Here is an 8,066-nt window from a genome sequence, read left to right on the forward strand (position 1 = left end):
TAGTAAATGTTAATAAATATTACAATCAAGAGACGGACAGAATAAATTCCACTTGAATCGTTATGGTGAATGGAGAACTTCGATTGATTGGGAGGATTTTGAGAAAATAGAAAAGGAAATGCACTGAAGATGCTAGTCTGACAACGTCTAGAGTATTGTCCGAGAATTTTGAGTCCTGATCAAGTAGGCACAACCTGACAAGCGCTGGTAGCATCGTAACAGGGAGGTGTAGCCCATATAACAGTGTAACAGAATTTATCGAGGAACTTAAAACCGGTATGTTTGGAAGAAAGACAAAATAGTTCTTGCGAAACCATGTGAAGTAAATTTAGAGAACCAGTATTCGAAGAAGACTGAGTGTCTGTCTGAAGGCAACCAACTTATGATGAGGGATCATGAGAATAAGATAAGAAGTACCTGTTGATCCGCTGTGGACACGAGACAGAGGCTGGTCAAATATTTAACAAGGAAAATCGCCAAACAGCCGTGCAGTGCGAGAAGCTCTTTTGTTTTTATATTCACAACCAGTTTCGACAGTTCAATATGCCCTCTTCAGGCCCCATATGCACCTCATGTGTAGACATTGAAACATATCGATATTCGCATACTGGAGCCATTAGTTTCTGTAACTCCTGAATTCGTGTTTCAAGTGTTTCCTTCGAAGATTTGGCAAACGTTTCAGTATCTATACAGGATGCGCATATGGGACCTGAAGATGGCATATTGAATTGCTGAATCTGGTTGTGAAAATAAAACAACTTTTCAGATTGCACGGCTGTATGGCGATTTTTTTGTTAAATAAGGTAAGAAGAGTTAGGATGTATTCTTAAGCATGTAGACATTTTCCTTTCTCGGATCATCGAGTGGAATAGGATATAACACTGATAACACAGGTACGATGTACCATCCGTATTAAACTGTAGAGTGGTTCGCTAGTATACACACGTCATGGCGAGCTCATCGGAACCGACCGACCGCCTTGTCATCCTCCATCACTCTCCGCCAATCGTATCGTTCGAGGGGCGCGGAGTCAGAACACTGCTCCCCAGGCCGTTCTCTGTTTCTTTCGTGAGCTGGAGCCGTTATTACTCGGTGAAATAGCTCTTCAATTGGCATGACGAGGCTTGGTGCACCCCGTTCCAGTCCTTCCACCAAGGAAACATCCCTGACAGCACCGTGAATCGAACTCGGCTTCTCCTCATGGCAATCAGTCACGCTGATCGCTCCGTTACTGAGTCATACCTAAATATACACTGCCTCACAAAAAATGTCAATGTAACTTCGTACACATACACACTATCAATGGGAGTGTGAATGATAAGACCTGAGTGCATTACTGTTGTCCGTGTTTAGCGGTGTTACCAGACCTGGTAGGGTGTATAATGGGCGTGAACGGCTTCAGACGTTGAGTGGACTCTGTGGAGCACACAAAGATGAAATGTACTCATATGAGACAGCGTTTTCAGCACCTGAGAGAGTGCAAAAGGGGCTCAGTTTGGAATTCCATTTGGTTGGGTGGTCGAATTGTGCTATATTCAGATACATGGGCCACTCAGAAGGGTCATTTCCCTGATGTAGGACTGCCTGGAAATGTGAGGGCAGGCGGACTGGTCGTCAAGTTTCTACTCGACCACTTCTGACAATCACAAGAGAGAACAACAGTATTGTGCACCAGACTAATCGTAGTCCTTCACACCTGTATCTGACACACGAGAAGAAGTGACGCAGTCCCTGCAACATTCTGCCATTGCAAAGCAATGGTCAGTGGCTAACAGCATCCAGACTACAGAATTGACATCTCATGCCTAGGCTGTCGTTAACAGTGCAACGCCGTGCGGTTCTAGGCGCTACAGTCTGGAACCGAGCGACCGCTACGGTCGCAGGTTCGAATCCTGCCTCGGGCATGGATGTATGTGATGTCCTTAGGTTAGTTAGGTTTAATTAGTTCTTAGTTCTAGGCGACTGATATCCTCAGAAGTTAAGTCGCATAGTGCTCAGAGCCATTTGAACCATTTGAACAGTGCAACAGAAACGGTTATGTTGGAGTGGTGCCGAGACTGGGAAACGGGGACTGCTGATAAATAGCGTTGCACTGTGAACAGCCATGAACTGCAGTTCTGCACTACCCTGGATGAACATCATTGGCGAGGATGGTGGCGACTTGGTGAGGGATCCCCTTTTTCCAACATTTTGGAGGGGCACAGCGGTGTTACTCATGACGCCACAGTGTTAGGGTCCGTCAGATATGACTTCAGGTCACGACTGGTAGTGATATAATGATAGTAAGGTATGTCACGGACTTACTCTGTCCTCGTGTTTTACCTCTCATGCGACAATATCATACAGTCATTTTTCAACAGGACAATGTTCTTTCCACACCTGGTTTATGTCTCACTGAACCGTCTACAAAATCCTGAGGTGCTCCCGTGGCCAGCAAGATCTCCAGGTCTGTCCCCAATAGAAGATTTGTGGAGCCAGCTCTGACGTCACCTCTATGCCAGTATCAGTACCGAGGATATCAAGTGACAACAGCTTAGGCCCATTAAAAACACGTTACCACGCCTAACACATTGTAGGAAAAACGTTGGCGACCAACACAGCTTCCAGTCGTCACGAATGAGTAAATACAAGTCGAGTGTGCTTTTCAAGAAACACCGTAGAGACTAAGACCCCGTCCGAAAAGACCTTGGAAGGCCCAACGGTACTGACCGGCCGCCGTGTCATCCTCAGACCACAGGCGTCACTGGATGCTGATACGTACGGGCACGTGGTCAGCACACTGCTCTCCCCGCCGTACGTCAGTTTTCGAGGTCGGAGCTGCTACTTCTCAGTCAAGTAGCTCCTCAGTTTGCCTCACAGAGGCTGAATGCACCCCGCTTGCCAACAGCGCTCGGCAGACCGGATAGTCACCCATACAAGTGCGAGCCCAGCCCGACAGCGCTTAACATCGGTGATTTGACGGGAACCGGTGTTACCAATGCGGCAAGGCCGTTGGCATCGTATACCATCCTTCCCGAAAAGTACTGGCAAGATCATGGAATGATAATGGAGATGGATAGCGATCACACACCCCTTTTCTCCGATGTAGACTGCAGAGGCTCAATAATATTGCGATCTGGTGTCTGTAGTGGTAAGAGGAGGTGCGAAATTCATCCATGAGCTCACAAAACCAGTCTTGGGCGACACGAGCTGTGTGAACAATGGCGCTTTCGTCTTAGAACGCAGGATCATCATTGGGGAGCAAACGTTGTACCATGGGATGGCCCTGGTCGGCCAAAATGGTGACAAAATCCTTAGCTGTAGCGCGACATGGCAGATTAATCACGAGGCCCATGGAATACCACGATGTGGCTGTCAAAATCATAACTCAACCCCCGCCTCGTTTCACTCGTAGGACGTGTATTGTTAAACACTCATCTTACTTTGCCCCATAGTCTAGGCTGTATGGCTTCGGTACTTCGTTTTTCTATTAGGGAAATTCGCATCACTGATGAGTGATTCTGGAACTCCATCTCACACTGCACTTCCCTGCTTAAGGAAATCCGTGTCGTTACGTGCAGACGGCTGGTCCCGGTGGAGATTCGAGTTCTCCCTCGGGCATGGGTGTGTGTGTTTGTCCTCAGGATAATTTAGGTTAAGTAGTGTCTAAGCTTACGGACTGATGACCTTAGCAGTTAAGTCCCATAAGATTTCACACACATTTGAACATTTTTTCGTCCCATGCAGACCTGGTTCGCGGTGTGACATGTAGTTCTGCAGTGACCTTGGTAACTGTGAACCCCTTATTTTTCGTCACGATCCTCTTGAATGACCGTCCGTCACGATCAATCACTTAACTGACGACAGCTTTTCCGCTTTCCCTGTACTTTCTACAAATCTTCGATACGGTACCTCATGAAACACCAAACAATTCAGCTCCCATGGTTACGGAAGCACCCACCACACGAACGTCAACAATTTGCCCACCTCAGAATTATCTCCTACACAGTGCAATCACAAGAACACTGAACACTGTTCTGACCACGGCTGACACCTGCAACTTGTTGAGCACATTCCACAGACTTGGCTAGCATCTGCGTTTTTAAGAATGCATTTCTCATAGTTTTTCCGTACTTCTGTCCAACCCCTGTATGTAGAAGACCACAGCCTCTGTATCCAGGGCAAGAGTGTTATCAACACTCAAAACTATAAATAACCAAACGTCAACATTATCTCGGCTCTTCGCTAGACGACGATGGGTATGGCACTTGCGGAAACGTGGCTATCTAACTTACGGCGATTCACGTCTTCACTGTTCGTGGATAAGAGACGTGATCTGCCTTGATGCCAGCTGCAGTAGTTCTATGACAAGCGTGAAGACGTACAGCCATGTGTGCCGGCTTGGGCCTACTCACTGCTGCGGCTAGTTACGGGCTCTCTCACGTCTCATCGCTCGTGCGACCGAAGTCAGGGAGTTGAGACACCCAGCCTACTGCGACGTACCGCCACGAAATACGATCAAGTAATTGAAACAGCGGCTTTCTGCTTACTACACTGCCCAAATGTGCGTATCTGTGAACGTGTGTCGGCTTAGATTGAAGACGACAAGCAAAGAGGAGGAGGGGGGGAGGATGAAACGAAACAAGACGTGAATGGGAATGCGAGTGGAGGAAGGAGCCGTGCTAGGGTAGTCCGTGCATTTGTGGGAAACCACTGTCCCAGGGTGGCGTAGTGGTCTGCGCATCTACCTACTTAGTAGGAGACCTGGGTTCGAAGCCTTGCCATGGTACAAATTTTCGTTTGTATATCAAGGATGTTTGAGACTTGAAAAAGTCCTCGAAACAATATAGTTTCATTTGATTTTTATATGTGTCACTCGATCAACGCGAGTATCTTCGGAACTGCGGAAATACAATGACACACCACCACACAATAAGATAAATTCACAGAAACGTGATAACTTACATTACATAGCTGAGGGACACACGTTAGGTATTGGGCTGCGTATAGCGCCACCGTCATACATAAAATGGAATAAACTGGTTTTGCAGAGTTAATGTAAACTCTCTAGTCAGGTGTATTCTAAGATTAAACAGCAAGACTTATCATTTCTACTTGAGCGAGAATTGAGACATGGTGTGCCTCGCTGTTTAATCTTAGAATGTACATGACCATAGAGTTTACGTTAACTGTATACTATCAGACGGCGATACCAAACACAGCCCGATGTCTGTAACGTGTGGCACTCGGCTACGTAATGTAAGTTATCATGTTGTAAGTTGAATCTGTGAATGTATCTTATCGTATGGAACTGTAACATATTGTATTTACACAGATTTGAAGATGCTGTCTTTAGTCGAATTAAAGACGTAAAAGTAAAGAAACAGTTACCTGCGCCTTTAGCTGCTCTACAATTTTAATTTCTAACGGTCACCGTTCGCCTATAGGAAAGTGCCTGTTCCCGTTAAATATAGTGTTGCACCATACTGTGTAGTGTAACATAAGCGGGAAATCCGGGTTCGAGTACCGGTGCGGCACAAATTTTCATTGTCATCATTCCATTCTACAGCTGATGGTACACATTATTCGCAGTTGCAGATTCATCTGATGTGTTTAGGAACGGCTGTGGTCGCCGCAGTGCACCGTCATCAGAATAACACCGGCACTGCAATATACGAGGGCAGTTCAATAAGTAATGCAACACATTTTTTTCTCGGCCAATTTTGGTTGAAAAAACCGGAAATTTCTTGTGGAATATTTTCAAACATTCCCGCTTCGTCTCGTGTAGTTTCATTGACTTCCGACAGGTGGCAGCGCTGTACAGAGCTGTTAAAATGGCGTCTGTAACGGATGTGCGTTGCAAACAACGGGCAGTGATCGAGTTTCTTTTGGCGGAAAACCAGGGCATCTCAGATATTCATAGGCGCTTGCAGAATGTCTACGGTGATCTGGCAGTGGACAAAAGCACGGTGAGCCGTTGGGCTAAGCGTGTGTCATCATCGCCGCAAGGTCAAGCAAGACTGATCTCCCGCGTGCGGGCCGGCCTTGCACAGCTGTGACTCCTGCAATGGCGGAGCGTGCGAACACACTCGTTCGAGATGATCGACGGATCACCATCAAACAACTCAGTGTTCAACTCGACATCTCTGTTGGTAGTGCTGTCACAATTGTTCACCAGTTGGGATATTCAAAGGTTTGTTCCCGCTGGGTCCCTCGTTGTCTAACCGAACACCATAAAGAGCAAAGGAGAACCATCTGTGCGGAATTGCTTGCTCGTCATGTGGCTGAGGGTGACAATTTCTTGTCAAAGATTGTTACAGGCGATGAAACATGGGTTCATCACTTCGAACCTGAAACAAAACGGCAATCAATGGAGTGGCGCCACACCCACTCCCCTACCAAGAAAAAGCTTAAAGCCATACCCTCAGCCGGTAAAGTCATGGTTACAGTCTTCTGGGACGCTGAAGGGGTTATTCTGTTCGATGTCCTTCCCCATGGTCAAACGATCAACTCTGAAGTGTATTGTGCTACTCTTCAGAAATTGAAGAAACGACTTCAGCGTGTTCGTAGGCACAAAAATCAGAACGAACTTCTCCTTCTTCATGACAACGCAAGACCTCACACAAGTCTTCGCACCCGAGAGGAGCTCACAAAACTTCAGTGGACTGTTCTTCCTCATGCACCCTACAGCTCCAATCTCGCACCGTCGGATTTCCATATGTTTGGCCCAATGAAGGACGCAATCCGTGGGACGCACTACGTGGATGATGAAGAAGTTATTGATGCAGTACGACGTTGGCTCCGACATCGACCAGTGGAATGGTACCGTGCAGGCATACAGGCCCTCATTTCAAGGTGGCGTAAGGCTGTAGCATTGAATGGAGATTACGTTGAAAAATAGTGTTGTGTAGCTAAAAGATTGGGGAATAACCTGGTGTATTTCAATGCTGAATAAAACAACCCCTGTTTCAGAAAAAAATGTGTTGCATTACTTATTGAACTGCCCTCGTATAAAACCAAAATAGTCCGAGAAAATCGCAGCCCTATTTAGCACTTTTATACTGATGTGCTAGTACCCATCTCAATCTGAATCTACGTCTATACCCTACAAGCCAAATCATGGTGTGCAGCGGGGGGCGGTGGGGGGGGGGGAGGGGCGGGGGAGGGGGGTAAGCAGCACTACTTCCCCATATTGCTGTTCCAGTCGGGAACGGTTGTCGAGAAAAACGATTATTGGTATCCCTCTCTCTTATTTTAAATGTCTTTTCGCGAGATGAGCGAAAAGGAAGCACAATATTGGTTGACACTTGTAGGAACGTACGCTCTCGGAACAATAACAGCAGACCACATCGTGATGTGTATATATATGTGTGTGTGTTGTGAAAGATAATGGTCCTATAACACTCCCTTCGCGCACACCTGAAGCTATTTTATCTCTGAGGACTTCTTTCTGGTGAGAATGACGTGATGCGTTCTATTTGCTAGAAATTCTTCTTCATTCGAATCACACAGATGGTCTGATATTTCGTACGCACGTATTTTATTCATAAGGTTGCTGTGCGGAAATGTATCGAACGTCTTCCGGAAGGCAAGAGACAAAGCATCTACCTGGGCGCCTACTATCATTTTCTTGATCTCGTGGACAAATAGGGCGAGCTGTGTTTCGCACGATCATTGTTTTCGGGGCCTATGCTGACCCCTACAGGGGAGATTTTCGATCTCTAGAATGCCAAAATGGGTGGCCATAAAACAGATACCAAAATTACACAACAGACCGGTTAAAATCGATACCGGTACTTCTGTTCTGAATAATCGGTATCTTTCGGTATTTGTTTGGTCTCCATTGTAGCAACTGAGTACAAAAATAAAATATCAGTTACCCATAGCAGCAGCGCAAAAATTTTTCGTTTCAAAACAAAACTTTTTTATAAAAGGAGTAATTTTTCGTAAAATTTGCATTGATTGTTATTATATAAAATGGGAAAAACGATCAGTGCTATTTTAAGGACAATGCCGACTGAAACGAGCTTCCAATACGTGGCATAAGAATAGGTTTAGGACTGCTGAGACAGTAATCTCCTTGTTGC

Source organism: Schistocerca nitens, chromosome 8 (genome assembly GCF_023898315.1).
Source record: "Schistocerca nitens isolate TAMUIC-IGC-003100 chromosome 8, iqSchNite1.1, whole genome shotgun sequence".
Classification (NCBI taxonomy): Eukaryota; Metazoa; Arthropoda; class Insecta; order Orthoptera; family Acrididae; genus Schistocerca; species Schistocerca nitens.